An 18,403-nucleotide genomic window follows, 5' to 3' on the forward strand; every position below is an offset into this window, starting at 1 on the left:
TGCACACCGGCATGAGCGTGCAACATTCAGGAATGATTCAGAGGGCAACATCTGCGTGCTTTAGAGGAGGACAAAACAAGACTTATTTTTTGTGTACATTAGCCAGATAGCGGCATCCTGAACTTGATTCTGCTCTTAGAATGTAAGTATTCATATCTTTTGATTGTTTTTTACATTTTTTACATTTTTTTACTGAAAACTTTACACAGCATTTTTTACATATCTCTCTTTATTTTTGTTGAACTGTAAAAAATTTTTTTGAGTGTTGTGTTGTGATTCAATGAAACATTTGTTATCCAGGTCATAATATAAAACAAATACCAAGGTGCTTTCGACGCATTTCGCCATCCATGACCTGACTGTATGCTCTTAGGGTGAAATCTCTTGTATAAACGGATGTATAGAAGGGACACGTGTATTGGACAGTTTATTATAAGACTATAGAAGTCATAGAGCTGTTTGTGAGTTATTTTAGACCAGTGAAACTGGTGTAACACCCTTACAAAGGCACTCCAGAAATTGCAGACAGCTTCAGTTGGTTTTCAACTGATTTGACTTATATTCAGCTTCAGGTTTACTTCTGTCTCACTCAAATCTAGATTCCCAGCAGTGAGTCTCAAAACAACATGCTTAGGACTTTGAAGTGTTCACATTACTCTCTGTCATATTCTTCGTCTCAATAACTCAAAGAGGAAAATTTTGAGGCATTCACACAGACACTAACTGCAGAAAGGGTTTTTATCAACACAGCAGCTCGGCCTTCAGAAGAGCAAACACTAAACACACTTTCACCTGACATCATCCGCTAAGTTCATTTTCTGCTTACAAGAGTCATCAGTGATGGCTGAATGTGGAAGTGCTAGGACAAACTTACAACCAATCAGTGCACTGCAGCGAGTGACATCATCCAGTTTTTATTTTTCTTAGCAGCTGCAATAGCAGATTCAATGGAGCACCTTGCAGCAGAAGCAGCCATCTTGGTTGTTTACAAAATGTTAAAGTGTCACTTCTGCATTGTCATCCTTATCTCTAACCTATTTCTAAATAAAGCTCATGATTGGTGCAGTATATCTTGCATACACAATAAAACTTTTAACATTAAAGACATGTCTGGCTCCCGTGAGGAGTTTTAGGTAGTTCAGGGACTCATGGTACAGACTGAAACCAGAGGTAATGATTCTTTATGAGCTAAAAGCATAAACTAAGCCATCAGCTTTAAGACTGACTGCAAAGTTACAGAGGGTCCTAAGAGGCTGGCAGCAACACAGCTGAGAGGCCATATTCTTTTCTCTTTTTTTCCAAAGACATCCCCAAACTTCTGCTTTAAAAAGTGGCATTTGAACTTGATGTCACAGAAGGTTGTCCTGCTGGTTCTGCCTCTGTGTAACATTAACTCATTCACTGCCAGCCGTTTTCAGAGCAGAGAGCTTCATACTGCCAGCCGTCAAACATAATTGACGTCTAAAGACGTCAATGGCAGTGAAAGAGTTAAATAACATGGATCTGACTGTCACTCCTGTCAATGAGTGACAGAAAACAGCTACTTCTTGGATTTGTGCCATTTTGTGCTAAATAACATAAAATCAATGATTGACTTATCTTACAGCCACTATGAGACAAAGTTAAATGTTAATTAACAAAAAAATGTAACCTGCAATCTGCTCTTTAAGGCTCATTGACTCCAAGGTTTTCATTCGTGTCCCTCTCGTGATGAGGGGGGGTCACTTTTCAGTTTCATTAAGTGAAGTGAATTTGCTAAGTTTGTGAATGGACACAAAATTTAGTATTCACCTGAAGCTTTGTGTGTTTACCTCAGCGAGTCCAACATTTTCTCTGCTTTCAGATTTACTCATGTAGAAAAAACTCAGCTTTGTTGACATTAGCTGATGATCATGTTTTGAAGTTAGCTGCTAGCTTTGTCCTTGGTTTCATGCATAATGTGAACTGTACATATAAGCTGCTTTGATTCTGCAGAGAGAAATCAAAATGCTTTCACACAAAATCAAACATCAACATGTTTCTTTACCCCTCTGTGTCAGGAGTTTATATTTGCACCTGTTTCACTTCAACCTGGCATCACCTCCAACCACAGAGTCAGCTCCTATTCAAACAAACTCAGCCACAGGTTGTTCTAGGCTAAACCTGAGATGATACACCCACACTGGAGCACTTCTGTGTTAGGAAGTCAGTGTAGTCCGTGCAAACAAACAGATACCAGCCAGCCACAGGATGATATTAACAGCCTGACTGTGGTGGGATTTCTGAGACGGACACCTGTTTTAGACAGGTAAATAATTAAATTTAGCTGAAAGTTGAAACATCCGTTTTCTAGTCTGATTGTGTAACAACACTACAAAAAGCTCTTCAGAGAGCCACTTTCCTCAAGAGATTGCTTCATTCTTTGACAAATCATTCATTGCTAACTGAATCTAGCACAGACGTGTGATGCTCTGCTGTTAAATGAGTTCAGCATACTCCTCGGTCCTCTGGTGGGTTTTGGCTGTCTGACTTCACACACCTTGATAGAGAAGATATAACATTTTTCAGTGACTCCCAGCATCCTTCTCTGGTCTGTTTCACAAAAAAAGTGTTAAGATGCATTTTGGAAACAATCAGGCAGGTGATCTATGGCAATATTTTTATCACTCTGGCTCTGTTGCTCCCACTCATCTGTATGTATTTTTGTATATCTTGTACTTTTCTGTCATTACATCTCTGATCATCAATCCTGCCACATACCTCTGAAACACAACTGAGTCCTGACTCTTAAAGTTAAGGGATGTAATCCTCTACCTCGAGCTCTGAGTCTGGTGCACTTTGGGGTTGGACTCCTTCAACAAACTGGCAGCACCATGTGGGTAAAGTGTGTTTACATACCGCAGCCAGTGAAACGACACAGAATTACCAGGATATTTGGGTTTTATTGTCAGTTCTGGAGTGAGGAACCATAATGTGAGGAAGTTTAGACAGTGAACAAAGTGTTTAAACATGTTCTGGTTTAATAATAAAGCTGGGGTGTTCTCAGGCTGCTCACAGTCAGCATGTTTACAGTAACTACAGCAGGAAGTGTCTCTGAGGAAACACTGACATCCAGTGGTGTACACTGAATATTACAACCACTCTGAACACAACAAATACTTGAAACACTGTTTAAAGGAAGATGTTTATTGTTCTACTTGGCGCTTTTTATATAAAATGTGTAACATTGATGTGTTTATACATTTATATTCTTATATACATTTATCAAAGGTTATGGAACAAAAGGTTGTAACTGGTTGTATTCATTGATTGCATTTAGTAAGGACCTATGAAAGAAATCATTGTCCTGTTTTTTCTCTCTTTTTTGGATAATAAAAACACATTGTCATGGAAAATGGTCCACTTGAAATTTTTGTTTATTTCACAATGTTTAACTTTTTGCTAAATAGATTTTTAAATGAGGGTGTCCAGAGCTTCAAAGTTTTTCAAAGTATGGTCTTTGAGCAGCTGATCCCACACTTCAAGGGGCTGTGAGGAGTTTCAAAGTGATCTTGAAGGGGTCTCCCTTCTAAATGTTTGCCTGATCGTAATCCACACTTTAAAATGAGATTATCCATATATATATTTATATATATAGTTTGATACTTCTTAGCTCCGGATAAGGTTAAGCAGGACCAGATTGATTTAAGGCAAGTCTCTATCAGGACGCCAGCTGACCAAGTTTTGCTGTGTGGAGATAGATCTGTGTTTCTCTCTCCGTAAAACGTTTTCTGTGATTAATTTGGTAGTGATGGTGGACACAAGAGCCCAAATGTCAGACAGAAAGGACAGAAGAGCAGAAGAAAGCCAGAGAGAGTAATAGATCACAGGCTAAAGGCTAAAACACAAGCTAATCTGTTTGTGATAATGTTCATTCAACCCACAGTCAGCAGTTATTCTACAGTGGTCTGTTCAAACTTGAGAGTCTGTCAATAAAAAGAAGAGTGACAACAAGAAGTCTTACTGCACCGGGCTGTCAGTAGCGCTTCGTATGGACAGCTACTTAACTACTGTACTAACTAAGAGTTTGTTTGTTGTCATGTTTGAAACAAGGGACAACATCCGGTTTAGAAAAATGAAGCCGATGCGGAAGTGCTAAAAGGAGCTGTCCATTGAGAACACGCATGAACCTGACTGAAGAAAGACTGGAAACCACAAAACCACCAAGCCAAAAACATGGACTTCTACACCCTATTTACAGCTTATTTCCAGACTGGTTCAAAAAATAACTTGGGTCTAAAACACTAATATTTCAATCCACCAACACTGTAGAGGTCAGCTCATGTAACTGACTGCTGCCCTTTATTAGCTGTTAGACAGGAAGCTCAGAGCATGCGCCATAACCATGCGGCTGCGTCTACAGATTAGCTTCATTTTGCGGTGTCATCCCGGAGACTACGTCCATATTTAATAAAGTCTTTGGTTTCAGCGCTGGGTTACTGTACTGATAAATACTTTACCTTGCTGCATTGTACCCAGTAAAAAGATGACTTGAACAAAGAAAAGCTTGTTCTCCATTCATTTCCAAAATACACATACGCTAGAGTCCTGCACGGGTCCAATTTTCAAGATCCACCACGCCCTGCCCCGGGGACATACAAACCTGCACCCAAATCACAAACCCGCGCATCGGCCCGATTAGTACCATAACCCGATCCGACGTTGAAACACGACCCGCAGCCCGACCCGCAGCCTTGTTTAAAGTAATCATTTTGGGTCATATTGTCTGAAAATTGAACGGTATTTCGCCATAGTTCAGATTCCAGTAAGTAAACAACGCACCTGAATGAAGCAACTCTTCCAATAAAAGCCTGACTTCAGCTCCATCATCAACCCTCTGTGATCTTCTCACATACAACTGTAAAATCACTTGTTTTTTACGTTTAATGCTTTTAAACTTTTAATCTCTTAAAAGGACCTTTACGTGTGTAATAGTAGATTTACTTTCTGTCCAGACTTAAGCGATGCTCAGCAGGTACGAGCCGTGATCATGTCACAACCATGGATGTATTATAAGAACTGGATAGCGTGGCTCAGAGGTCCGTGTTTTTTTACATTCTATATGGTCACAGCCTTACAACCAGCTTACAACTTACTTTTTATTTTATTGTATTTATTATTATTTTATATCAATTTTGATGTGTCTGTTTTTGCGGGTACCTGACCCAGTGCAGGACTTTGTGAAAAGTCACATCTTCACTACGGTGTGAGTGAGACTCTAAGCCAAAAGGTGGCGCTGCAGTCCAAGACAAATCCTGCAGCTAGTTTCAAGTGGTGGAAAAAACTTTTCAGACACCCCATGCTTTTGTGAAATCTAGCATTGAGAAACACTCTTAGCTTTTCAATTGTATTTTTTAGTACAGTCACAACCAAAATACTAAACAAATCTTTTAAGAGACATTGAAAACATAAAACCAATTTGTTCCACAAAATTGAATAAGAAATTTTGAGTATTAGGTCATTTTGGTACCATGGAGGCCGTGCTTTTTATGAAAAGACACAGCTTTTGTGTTGCTTTCTGATTATAAACAGCCAGCACATTTGAATGTTTTTTAGGGACAAAAACGGCCTTAACAAGGAATGCAGGAAACACGCCTGAAGACACCGATTTTTAACCAGGGAGGGTACATCTGCCACCAGATAGCCAAGAAGTGCTGATGCAGTCCTTCAGCAGTTGGACACTCTGCAGAAATACGGACAAACCAACAGCTTGGAAGACTAACTGAGATCTGGGCGTCCAAGGGTTTCTGTAGTAAGGAACGACCACATTCTGATCTCCATGTGCAGGGGAAACTGTCAAATGACATCACAGAAGCTTCAGCAATAGTGTTCAAACCAAAGTGGAGTCCGGTTCCAGTCTCTGATCAAAGAGAGACAGAGGTTAGTCCAGCGTCACTGGGCCCGAGCACACAGGAACTGAACAGCCAGGAACTGGAACTGGAACAAGATTCTGTGGTTGGATGAGTCCAGTTTCCAGGGAGGAACTGAAATACTTGCATAGATTCCGGTGTTTGTAGTGCAGTCTTGTCTAAAAAGAAAAAAAAAAAAAACAGCTGATGACACACAGTGGTAAACATATAAATTGGCTGCTGGTATCAAATAATGTAAGATGACTGTTAAATAAAAAGGTATTTCATTAGGGTTTCCTCTACAGTTTTGGAACCCCTGACCTGAAGGATTTTTCTTAAATCCTGTCACACATTGAAAAAGCAGCAGCATAAACACTGTGTTTTATTCTGGGGTTGTTTTTGAATAACTGTATGATTTCACAATAATAACTTTCAACATGCTGACGTAATGATTTATGAGCCTGCTCCATTTCCATCCCTCTGCACAGCAGGTCTGTAATGAAGCTGCAGATATTCCTGTCCTTTGTTTTGAAGAGTGGTATGTGCATGTTTCTGTACCGCTTAGCTATGAACAGCCATGGGTTATGAGCGGTGGGAAGAAAGCGGAGCTGTCAGCGCTTAGCGTCCAGCCTGCAGACATCGGACAGCAGCTGGACTCCAGAGATCTGAGGGTCAGTTCAGGCAACAGGCTGATCACCTCTGGTCTCCCCCTACAGGTGGGCTGTGTAACTGCAGCTCCTTCAAACTGACTGTCAGAGTTAAAGATCAATTTGAGAGGTCAGATAAAATCATATACTTTCTTCTCATGGAGTAGTTCTGTATTATAGACGGGAATATGTGTGAGCAGGCTGTTATGGCAATTAGAATCCTGACAGGGTGAGTAGGACCCTGCTGTCCAGTGAAGGGTTTTATCCTCATTTAGCTCCCCCTTCTCTTTAAATTGGTTATTTATCACTTTATTTGACAGGAGGGGCAGGAAGAGTTTGGGAGATAATGAGGAAGGAGTTTTGGTTGGCCCCAAGGAAGGGGAGTTAGCTTCGGGTGTCTCTGCAACCCAATCTCAGATAAGAAAATGGATTGATGGATGGATTTATTGGACAGGGACAATAGGCTACATGCACGCATTTCATCATCTTTTTTGTCGCTGTTGTTTGTTTGTTTTTCTAGGTCAAAAACAAACAAAACAAGTGCCCAAAGTTGGGGAAACAGCCACAGACAGAGGACAAACTATGAAGAATGAATTAATGAATGAATGTAAGGAAGGATAAATATTATGAAGTTTTAAATAATTCCCATTTGTTATAACTAAACTAAAGTTCAGTAGGATTGTATATTGAAGGGGTGCAGATGGCCTAATGGTCTAGGTTGTGCCCCATGAGGTACACCCTCCAACAGGTGACTGGGCTCGAGTCTTGGTTGTGGCCTGACCCAGATGTCATTCTGCACTTTCACCCTGTTTACTGCCCTATCCTCCCTGATTTAAGGCACGAAAAGCACCCAAAAAAACCTTAAAAGACAGGAATGCACATTGAACTTCTAGCTCTGGATAAAACCATCCTTGTCCTGTTCCGCTTTTAATAAAAAGTGCAAAATTAAAAAAAAAAAAAAAAAAAAAAAAAAAAAAAGAAGAAGAAGAAGAATAAATAAATCAAATTTAAAGACACACAGGTAAAGTAGGTGAGGCTTTGGTGTTTTAGTACTTTGGAGGTTTTCTATTCTTTATTCCTTCATCTTAATCTGTGGGCCAGTGGAATAAAATATGTTGGATAAAGTTTTGTTGGGCCTTTTTCTGTTCTCTTTATCTTTCTTTCTCTCTTACTCAATCATGGCAAAAAGTTAGAGGAGAAAATATAAATTGTGTCAGTAAATAAGTGAATGCCAATCATTACATTTCATTTTCAGCACTAATACCAAGCATTCACCAGTACATAAAATAAATTTTATACATCTTCAGACTCATTTATTTATTTATTTATTTATTTATTTATTTATTTATTTATTTACTCATCTTTATTATTTGTTTTTAATCCTTTTATTATTATTTTTTTTTATTATTGTGACTTTTGGATAATTTGGTAAGAATGTGTATCACTTGATTTTATGATACCTTGTGAAGTGAAATCAAATAAAGCTGGCTTTCTACAGGGAGATAGAGACAATGCTGTTAGATTCAGGAACAACATAGGGGTTAAAAAATTAAAGGATTTATCATCATGAACACATTAATCAGGATGTGGTTACAGGTTTTAAAATATCTACTGATATTTCTAAAAGTGTAACACGTGTTTCCCAGTTCCATTTTTGAATGAGCTTTCATTTGCACACTCGTATGATCCGGACGGGAAAGGAAAACAATGAAACTCGCTTTAAGCTTCAGACAAATGTAGCAGTAAGTGATGGAGGAGTGGGAGAGCTCCCTGCCTTGTGGATTGTTAAGTGTTGTACCTCATTAAGACGACAGATGGCGCTCCTACGTCGAGTTATTGAATCACATGCACAGGATCACAAACAGCTGTTTGCCATTTTATTAAAAAAAAAACATATAATCGACGAACTATACAGGTTTTCTCCCCTCAGATTAAACAACAGGCCTAAATGAAGTCATCTCAATAAAAGTGAACTTTTTCTCTGGTATAATGAGATTTTTTTTGTCAAACCTTGACCTCTGTTGTCTTCCCTCTTTAAACACAAATCTTTCGTTACATTTTCTTTTCTTCTCTATCATTTACAAAAAAAAAAAATCATACTTTGATAAAAGCAAATCACACAAATTCATCAAAGAAATCAGAAACAAACCGCTTTTATCTTTACCCCGCCCATTTCTCCCCGCCTCCCTTTACTACTTTCTGATTGGACGGCGATCCTGTCACTCACTTACGATCCCGTTTGAGTGTTTCACTTGATTCTGAAAGACTCGGAAATTAGAGACACCATACATGATTTGTAAAAATCAAATTGAAGTACGCTTGATTTTAAACATGAAAGTTGATCCTTTTTATTTTTACCAACAAAAATCACTGAAAATTCCTGTTGTAGTTAAAACACAGAGGACGAGGAGAGGTAATGCCGCTAGACCAGAAGAGGGAGAAAAATCTGAGACTGAATAACTACGAAGTTGATGGTTGTATTCGTAATGGAATAAATTTGAACTTGAGAGAGAAAAGTAACATAGCTATAGGAAAATAGTCTGAATTTTTGGAGTTGAACACATATTGTTTTAGATATGGGAAACCTACAATCCATTATAAAAGGGGTTATTTGAACAGTGCTTAGTGCTCAGTATCTATTAAGATAAAATCAGAATAATTAAGCCTTTAATATGCTGTGCTATTAAAACACAAAGCCTCTACTCGGCTATAACCACAGTCGAACAGATATACTACCTCCTGTAGCCTTCTTGTGCAAAGTGGTTTGGTGTATTTATAACACTTTAGTAAGTTCCATTTTTTCCTACAACCCCTGAAGGCACCACGGTTTCATTGTGGCCCTGCAGAGCTAACGCCATCACACGCAGCGGCTACGACGAGCAGCACGGAGACATCAGGGCCAGCACGGCAGCGCTCCGGTTTCATCTGTCACATTATTCCCATTTAAAGGAGATGGACTATAGCTCAGCGGCAAATTAGAGGCGTTCAATCTGGTAAGAGTCTCTCTTTTCTCTTTTTATTCATCACTCAGCTGTTTGTGTCTCCACAGCCGAATGAATTACTCTGATTTCTGCAGGTTATTGTTATTCTAGCCTTGAACATAAAGCTGATGCTGTGAAGAGAGCCTGTCTGGGTGAGGCGTCGGCTCCACTGTGTTTTTAAATAACGGTAACCTGTGTGTGTACGTGCGTGTGCGTGTGTGTGTGTGTGTGTGCGTGTGTGTGTGTGTTCAGTTAAATAGCCTGCACACTGCACACACATTTAGCCTGCTTGATGAAGAAACAGCACCCAGAGCTAATTAGACAAGTAGGTTATCCACGGTCAGCGGCAGCAAAATGAGGAGTCCTCAGAGTTTCTCATCACACAGGAGGGTTTGAGCCCGCACAGCGTGTTGACGCATTGGTTTTAGATCCTCTGCTCGGTTGTTTACCTCCTCCTCCCTCTCTCCCCTGTCTCCCATCACCATCAGCAGCTTCTCCTATTGATGCTCAGTGGAGTCAGATGAAGGACACAACCTCACATGACTAACAGGAGCTCCCTCTCACACACACTCTCTTATCTGCGGTGCGTTCAGGGTCTTTTTGTATGCAGTATTAGAAACAGAGTTGGAGCAGGCAGCATTCCTCCACATCAGGGGAAGCAGGTGAAGCAGGTTGGCATCACTCTGACACCGTCTGTCCAAGCTGTTGGCTGTAATCCTGCAGAGCTGATCACTCCTATCCTCACCCTGCAGATGAACTTGATCTCTCTGCTCCTTCCTCATCAGGGTTAATTACTCCCATTACCTTCTGAAACAATGTCAGACATCATCACTGACACTTGGCTTCAACCACACAGTTTGCATCCACAAAATTAGTGTTGGTGATCTCATCGCTGGCCTCTTCCATCAGCCTGTCTCCTCCTGAAGCAGTCTGTGTACCACATGTGGCGTGTAGTGAAATGTGGCACTTTGTTACAGCTACATTTATTCCAGGTATCTTTCTTTGGAAGAGTAGCAGCAGCAGCAGAAACTGGATGTGCGACAGTGTGATATGAAGTTGAAATTTCCCCATGCTTTGATTTTCTTTAGAAGCACTTTGTTTCTCTAATTCCAAGAAAGACAGATTCCTTTGGTTTGTGAGCAGTGCCAGCAGCTTGCAAACGCTTTGTGCACTTGACAAAGTGATGCAAGATTTTTGTTACAAGAAGGCAAACCAGATGCTTTGACATGCTGAGTTTAGGTGGAAAGTAAAAGATTGTGGTACACTGCAAGGTAAAGGAAATCTCTATAAAGCACTGTACTATCTTTTCCTTAAAGTTCAAAAAGTGATCCCATCAGCCAGGACATCCCTTATTACACGTCATTAATGGTGATAAACTGTGGACAAGTTTCTTGTTCCTAAATCTGAGATCAGGCCCTATGAGATTAAGACACAACGTGAGTCACAGCATATTGATTTGCAGCTGTGTAGGAAATGACTTGCACAAAGGTTGACTTATTTCTGGAGAGAAGCTAACTGAAGTATCATAGGCTTTAGTTAGTCTGAAATGCAGACTCACCTGTGCATCAGTTTACTAATCTGCAAGTCCTGTCACAACTCATGTTTTGTCTTTTTGGATAAAAAAAAAAAAGAATAGGTTTATATAGTGTCAAAATCACAACAAATGTCATCTCAGGACGCTCTCCACAAACATTAACAGGTCTAAACTAGACATGCACCGATCGATCGGTGATTGGCCCATCCTGACATATAATGCTGATCTTGTCAACCTCTGGGAAGGTCTAACAGCCAGCCATTGTTGCTTTTTGCTCTGAGACCTAAAACTCGGGACACTTTATTGGTTGTTTAAGTTAAAACATAAAGATTTTATTGTTTCACAGGTATTGTTCAATGATTTTCAGATAAGATTGGAACATTGAAGGTATATGCTGTCAGTTATGAAAAATAAAAATCAGTATCAGCCCAAATTGATATCAGAAGGTCAGGCTTTTTAAAGATCGATGATCAGCCAGAAAATTGTGATCGGTGCACCCTAGGGATGGGTACGAGTAATCAAGTACTCGAGTACTCGCTATTAACTTCATTATTCGACTAACATTTTGCTAGCCGCCCACCTGTGCAAGCACTGCTTTTGGTGACGTAACTTGAACACACACATCTTTACATGTGTGACCCGGTGTTTTTTCTTCGCCCTTTCTGAAGATGCTAGGTAGGACAATTATCAACGGTACAAATTTAAGACTAGTCCGGCCACAGCTTCAGTTCACCAAAAACAACTGTTATACGGCAGCTACGGCAACCCTCTAGGAACATGTTATTACACCAAAATCAAAAGCACAACAAATGCAGAACTGTCTGCTACATGCCAGTCAAGGAAAGTAATGTCTGAAAGCACTTCGGCAAAAACGACAAAGTGAATATGCAGTGCGAGATATGTGCATCACACTTGCATGTGATGGAATTACTAGTTCAATGCTTAAGCACATGAGCTCAAAGCACAAGGAGAAAAAAGCTGAGACAGGCTGTCTCGCATCATGTCAGTTGCTAGCCCTGTTAGCGCGTCGTTGTGACAAAACAAGAGTGGAGAAGATAACTAGATGTGTGCTCCCATTAAACTTTGTGGAAGGTGAAGACTTCAGAGAGCTGATAGCGTTTGTTGAGCCAGAGTACGGGGAACAACATCTATGAGAGTGGATGCAGGTATTGTCCTTATTTAAGGTCCGGGAGTTTGGTGTCAGAGGAATCCTATTTTCATTAATGTTTTAAATAAAAATAAAAAATGCAAATATTCGTTCATTTGATATTTAGAATATTCAAATATAGGAATTACTGCAAATTCCCATCCCTAGTGCACCCCTAGTCTAAACCCACCAGTTAGGTGTGTGAACCCTTTGTCAGGTGATAATATGGATTGATCTAACACCACTTAATGGCAGAAATAAACTCAGCTCCAGCCTCTCAGCCTGCAACCGACTCATGTTTAACTCTCAGTTATCTTTAGTTGGATAGATATTTCAGCCATCAGCTTTATAGAAACAAGCTGAGCTTAGTGAGCAGCAGCTCAGCTCACAGCTCCCAAAACCTGAAGAATACTTTGCATTTGAAACCATGTGAATGATGAAGACTGAAGGAATATTCACGTAAAATTGATCCTGTCACCAATGGCAGCTCAGCTAGCAGCCCCACCTTACACCCCGAGTTTAAGTATGAGGAAACATTAAATTTCTCAGAGAACTTTCATGGTTTGGAGTCTTTTTTTTTTTTTATTCTCTGTAAAGAAGAGAAGGATGGACATGTTGAACTGTCATCTTTGTTGCTTCCCCAGTATTGTCAGACTTTTTTCACACTAGTTTTGTGCAGCGGATGTCCTCGACTGACTCTGCCGTCTAACAGAGAAAAAAAACCCTGCTCTCTCGTCAGGAGAAGGTATGAGTGCGGGGCTTCTCCGTTTATTTTCTGTGCTAAACAAAAGGACGCGGCGTGCAGTGTATCACTGATCAAAGTCCTCCCTGAGTTCACACCGGCAGCTTTAAACAGCTTCTTATTCTGGTGCTGTTCTCTGTGGTGCAGAGGCAGCCGGAGCAGGCAGAGAGTTCCTCATCACAGCAGGAGGGAGCTGATCAGGCAGGGTATCACACAGAGGTGAGGACGTACGAGACGCAGCGCACAGGAAGTTTAATGCTGCAGAAGAAGCAGAAATGCTCCTGTTAGTGTAACGAACAGCTGCAGTCTGTAAATGTCATGGACGTGTAGTTTTTGTTTTCATTGCTGGATTAATTAATTATGGCTTCATTAATCAGCTCAGGGAGCCCGGGGCAAAACGGGAGGGTGTGGCCTCATTAAGGGGCGATTCTGCTATTTTTAAACCTAGGCCCCATTTTCACTAATATGGGTCTAAAGGACGTGAAAGGAAGAGAAAGTTCTGGATTAGACCCAGCTGAGTGTTATCTGTTGGAAGCAAATAGCAGAACTGCAAACGCCTTAGAGGCTCAGGTTGATACTGTAAATGTTTCATTTTATACAAAATGCCCACAAAGATAACTTTATTTCATTGAGTTAAAAAGAAAGATGCTCCTGAATAAACTTGTAACAGCTGCTGTCTCTGACCATGCAGCCAATTGCTGCTCTGCTGCTTCTTCAATGGCTAAATTATCTTCAGTGATTGCTGTTTTGTGTTCAGAATTAAAGAGTTTAGAAGTTTAAATTCACTGAATAAAACTTCAGCATTGTATTGGAGAAAGAATATGCTTTAAAATTAGTGGAATAATAGTGTTGATTTTGTGGAGCAGACATATAAATAGGATCATTTAGATAACAGAGGCCTCAGCGGGCAGGATGACCATGTGTCACATGGTTTTATGAAAAACATCCCTGTAGCTGTGCTCTGCTCTTTATCGTCTCTAGAAAAAGAAGATGTCTGTGTCTGTTTGGCGTAAATTTGAACTGAGTTGTAGATTAAATATTCTCCTGTGATCACACTGATTCAGCAGATTGTGCAGCTGCTCTGTGTTTAGTTTTTAGGTTATTTCTAGTTTTAAATGTGCTCCACCATGGACCCTCCTCAGCACTGCTCTGTCTGTGTAACCTGGTTAAAACCTGCTCTTTGCACACACACACTCACCTTAAGTGAACCTCATCACTCCCTTCACATCTCTGTGATAGATGCTGCTGGGCTGTTCTGTTCTGTACTCCTACGACGTCCTGAGTGCAGCTGTGAACTGTGCTCACAGTGTCTGTATCACTCCTGATGTCACTGTGCGCTGTGATGTACGTGGTTTTTAGACCTGCTCCTTGTATAAGAAGGCAGACGGAGCCTGAAGATAAACTCAAACCTTTCTTGTTTTGTAACTTCCAACCTACTACACTGAACTGCTCCTTCAGTGAATTGTCTCCTGGGAACATTTTAAGGAAACATTAACAAGTTTTAGATGGACAAGGTAAACATTCAGAGAACGAGCTTATTTAAAAAGTATTATTTTCTAACATTGCACATGTTTCCCTGGCATCAGGTTAAATATAGAGTGTGATGTCCCAAAGTGACTTCTTTCCTAATCCTTTAAATGTGAGTTAAAATTCAGACTTCAGAGTTATAAAACACACCGCCAACATGCAGCTTTATCTCCATTTACTAGATCATCATACCAACAAGCCATGCTACGCTACCAGATGATATCTGTCATCTGTGACTGTTTACTAGTGATGGCCAATGATTTGCAAATATTTGAATACTCGTTAGCATAAAAAAAGTCAGATGTGACAATCACATCGTCCTGTCTGCAGCAGAGTGCAGTTTTATACAGGATGCTGGAGCTGTTACGCGTCAGATTCTCAAAAAGCATGTCAAGTGAGACAGGAAACTGTGCAGGGAAACCATCAAAAATGCCCAATGACTTAAAAAAAAAAAAAAAAACTGTGTCTAAACTAGATCATATTTAACTTGACCACGTCAACAAACTGACATATTGAACAGAGCCAGACCAGAAGTGAACAGGCTTGAGGATTTACAGCCAAAACAAGAATGAGGAGATGTTTAAATATGGATTGGGAAGTGTGGGAACTCCCTTTGAAAAATGAACAAAAATGTGGTATAGTGCAAACTCGGCAAGGTTAGGCTAGCATATCACGAGTTGTCAACAACTACACTCAGCCATGTGACAGCGAGGCATGCAGCGGAAAGTGCGGCGCTGTCAGCAGATCAACATTCAGGGGTCAGCTTTGTCACCCGAAGAAGTAGGTATCATGATTGACATGCAGAGCATAACAGCCCCCTGCATCTTTGTCAAAGTGTGATGTTGGCAGACGTGTGTGGATGGCAATCTTTGAATAGTTACGAGTAGGGATGCACAATATACCAGTTTCAATATTGCCATCGGTCGATGTGTAAATGTGGGCCGGTATTTACTTATTAGCTGCCGGCCACTTTCAGAGCATCTTGAAAGAAATTTCAAGACCCACATAATATTGTTTTCTATGACTATGTAATCACCGAAACTACCTAAGAAGAGAGAACTCTCTTCTTTTATGTCTCTCTTCCTGTTTTTCATCCAGAAAACAGACAAAACATACTTATTTGATTCGTTCATCTTGGGCGCTCCATCCTTTGACTTTAACTTTTTCACAGATTTGAGTTATACTTGTTGTGATCCAAGAGTTACTGTAAACACTGTTGCTTTTGTATTATGGTGGTCCTGTCACCTCCTTATTTGGAAAGAAAACAAGTTTGAAAACAAAGGGAGATACTGAAAAATTCAGTTTGCATGATTTTCAGGATGTTTAAAATCTGATCATCTGGGATGTTATTTTTTCTTTTTTTTACAATATTGATATTGGTTAATATTGGGTATCGGCTATAACAGCAATATCAATATTGGACATCAGTATCAGCCAAAATTTTCATATTGCCGCATCCCTAGTTACAAGGAAATAACGAATAGCTCTTTTGCTTGAAATGCCCATCCCTACTGTTTACATCCAGGTTGTAGAGCTTTATAGCAGTATGAGAGCAGACATTAAAGGTCCAATATTGTGCAAAAAACACTTTATTAAGTCTTTTAGTGAAATTTGTGGGTCTTTGGCTTTCCTCCCAGCCCACAAAATGTGATATTTAATGACAAAACCTGTACTTAGTAGTGCTTGTGAATGTAAAATCCTGACCTAAGTCGAGCTGTTTGGAATTCCCGGGGTTTGCCGACGTCAGTGAGTCCCTTTTTTTCAGGAGCAAGTCTGACCTGATTGGTCCACCGGAGCAGATACCCCCGAACCCACTCCCTGCCCACTCCCCTCCCTGCATCTGGAGAGAAATCTCTCCAGCAGCGGGGAGAGGAGTGTGGCTGTTTTTGGCTGTAAACAGCCACATAGTTCCATGCACAAGCTTCCCATCAGACAAGTTTAAGTGACTAGAGCTCATTTATCAAGGAAATGTGCCAGCTACACTCAGTTAAACTGTGCATATGTGTGCTAGTCACTTCACGGCCTACCGCTTTTCTAACTTTGGACAGTACAACAGAGGGCTAGCAAATAGACGTCCTGAATCCAGGCGTTTTACCAACCATCCACCAACAAACCTCAGACCCTGGAAATGGGAGTATTTCAAATGCTGTGTGCTGTGGAGCAGATGTAAAAGCTTTTCCTCAGTGTCCCCCCTGTCTCTGTGTTAGCTTCAGGATGCTAACTTTAGCTGCGGTTAGCCTGTTGTTCTAGCCTGTAATGTTGCGGTAAACGAGTTGCTCATTTACATATGAAGGTCAAGCCCACTAAATCAGAGCGTTCTGAACAGAGGGGCTATGAGAGCCTGGAAACAATGCTGCTGTGCTTGATTTATTGGCCTTTTGGACCAAAACATGTTACTACCATTTCATGAAGACATCAATGATCCATATTAAACTGCAGAATATGGGACCTTTAATTAGAGACACAGCTCCAGCTAGCGGAGGGAGGCTTAAGTACAGTTTAGGTACAATATATGACTGATATTTCAGACCTACAGGGTAAACTGATAACTAGTTTAACTGATTTCTATATCCAGGGTAACCTCTTCTAGACCTTTTGTTGTCTGAATTCAACATACCTTTCTACGGGCAGAAAGTGCAACATGCAAAAAAGTATCACAGTCTTTGATGTCATCACAGTAAAAATTATCTATTAGTCTGGAGCAGTTAGCCCAGGTTTAAAGGATGTTGTTGAACTGCGTCTGGGACTCAGACTCAGTCTTGACAGGAGTTGACACTCTTATAGTAATACCTGTGTGTTCACGCACCCACTAAATTACAGATGTACAATTTAACCCGGTTAACTAGTCGTGTGTTTTCCCTTATTAATAGAGAGCGTTGCTTATTAAATCAAAGGCAGTGGCGCTGAGTGGGTAAATGTAGCTCCCTCCTCCCTTCATTCTCATTAGATCAAGTGCAAAAAATAAAAGCAGAGTCCAGTCCAGGAGCTGATGTCATCAGACTCAGCTCGCAGTGGGTTAGAGGACTCTGCCTCCTGTATTTACGTCTGCAGTCTCCGACACGACTGTGCTCAGCGTCAAGCCAGAACCTCAGAGGTCAGAACGTCAGCAAAACAGTGTCGTCCTTTGTGCAACGCATCCAGCGGAGAGCGATGAAATGTGTGTCTTTCTCTCTATCTGCTGAATCTGTTCCTCTCCCTGCAGTTGGTGGCTGAGTCGTGACGTACTCTCAGGCTCAAATGAACTTATTGTTACAGATGAGTAAATGTTGAAGCACGGATGAATGCGCGCTGTGAGGGAGCCTGTGGGGACGTGGGCTGACGTGAGAGCACAAACACAGATCATATGATCACCTCTGAGCGCCTGCAGACCTCCAGCCTCTCAAAATCACCACTGCTTCTTCTGTCTCCTCAGCTCTCATTAAACTCGCTGCTTATATTCAGCCACGACACGATCAGTCCGCTTCATTAAAACACAGACATGTTTGGAGCCGGGTATGTGCTGCTGGATCACTGTAGTAGAGGTATGATGTGTGAGAGAGAAGCACTGACATGAAAGCTTGTCAAACAGGCCTGTGGAGACGTCCATCTGATGGGTGATTTTTCAAAGGAATTCAATTACCTGGAGTTGTTTGTTTCCTTCAAGGAGCATCACAGATATCATCACACATAATCTTCCTATCAGCCCGCCACTTCCACCTGCCTCAGCTCGCCTTTGTGTTTGTGTGTGTATGCATTAACGTTCTGCTAATGTGCACCGTCAGTTAATGGCTGCAGCGCGTGGCTTCATTTCCCCTGAAAAGAATCCTCATTTACATCTGGAGCCCAGGCGAGACTTGAGCCTGGCTGTCTTTCATATCCTGCTCAATGTTTTCCTTTTTTAATCTGCCTGCTTTTTTTTCAAATCATAATCTCTCCAATTCTGTTCAGCTCTCCAGTCCATTTAGCCTTTATTCAGAGG

At 40.8% G+C, this 18,403-nt stretch overlaps 1 protein-coding gene across 1 annotated transcript in view; it reads left to right on the forward strand.

Moving 5' to 3' along the window:
- Window positions 1-9,361: 9,361 nt before the first annotated feature.
- Window positions 9,362-18,403, forward strand: part of fynb (FYN proto-oncogene, Src family tyrosine kinase b) — a 121,732-nt gene continuing 112,690 nt past the window's right edge. The window contains exon 1 of the mRNA XM_074684710.1: window positions 9,362-9,507. The gene's annotated coding sequence lies outside the window, so the exon portion shown is untranslated. The remainder of the gene's footprint in view (window positions 9,508-18,403) is intronic.

This window comes from Halichoeres trimaculatus, unplaced genomic scaffold (assembly GCF_033239565.1).
Source record: "Halichoeres trimaculatus isolate MK-OKI-2021-1 unplaced genomic scaffold, fHalTri1.1 fHalTri1_scaffold_13, whole genome shotgun sequence".
NCBI lineage: Eukaryota > Metazoa > Chordata > Actinopteri > Labriformes > Labridae > Halichoeres > Halichoeres trimaculatus.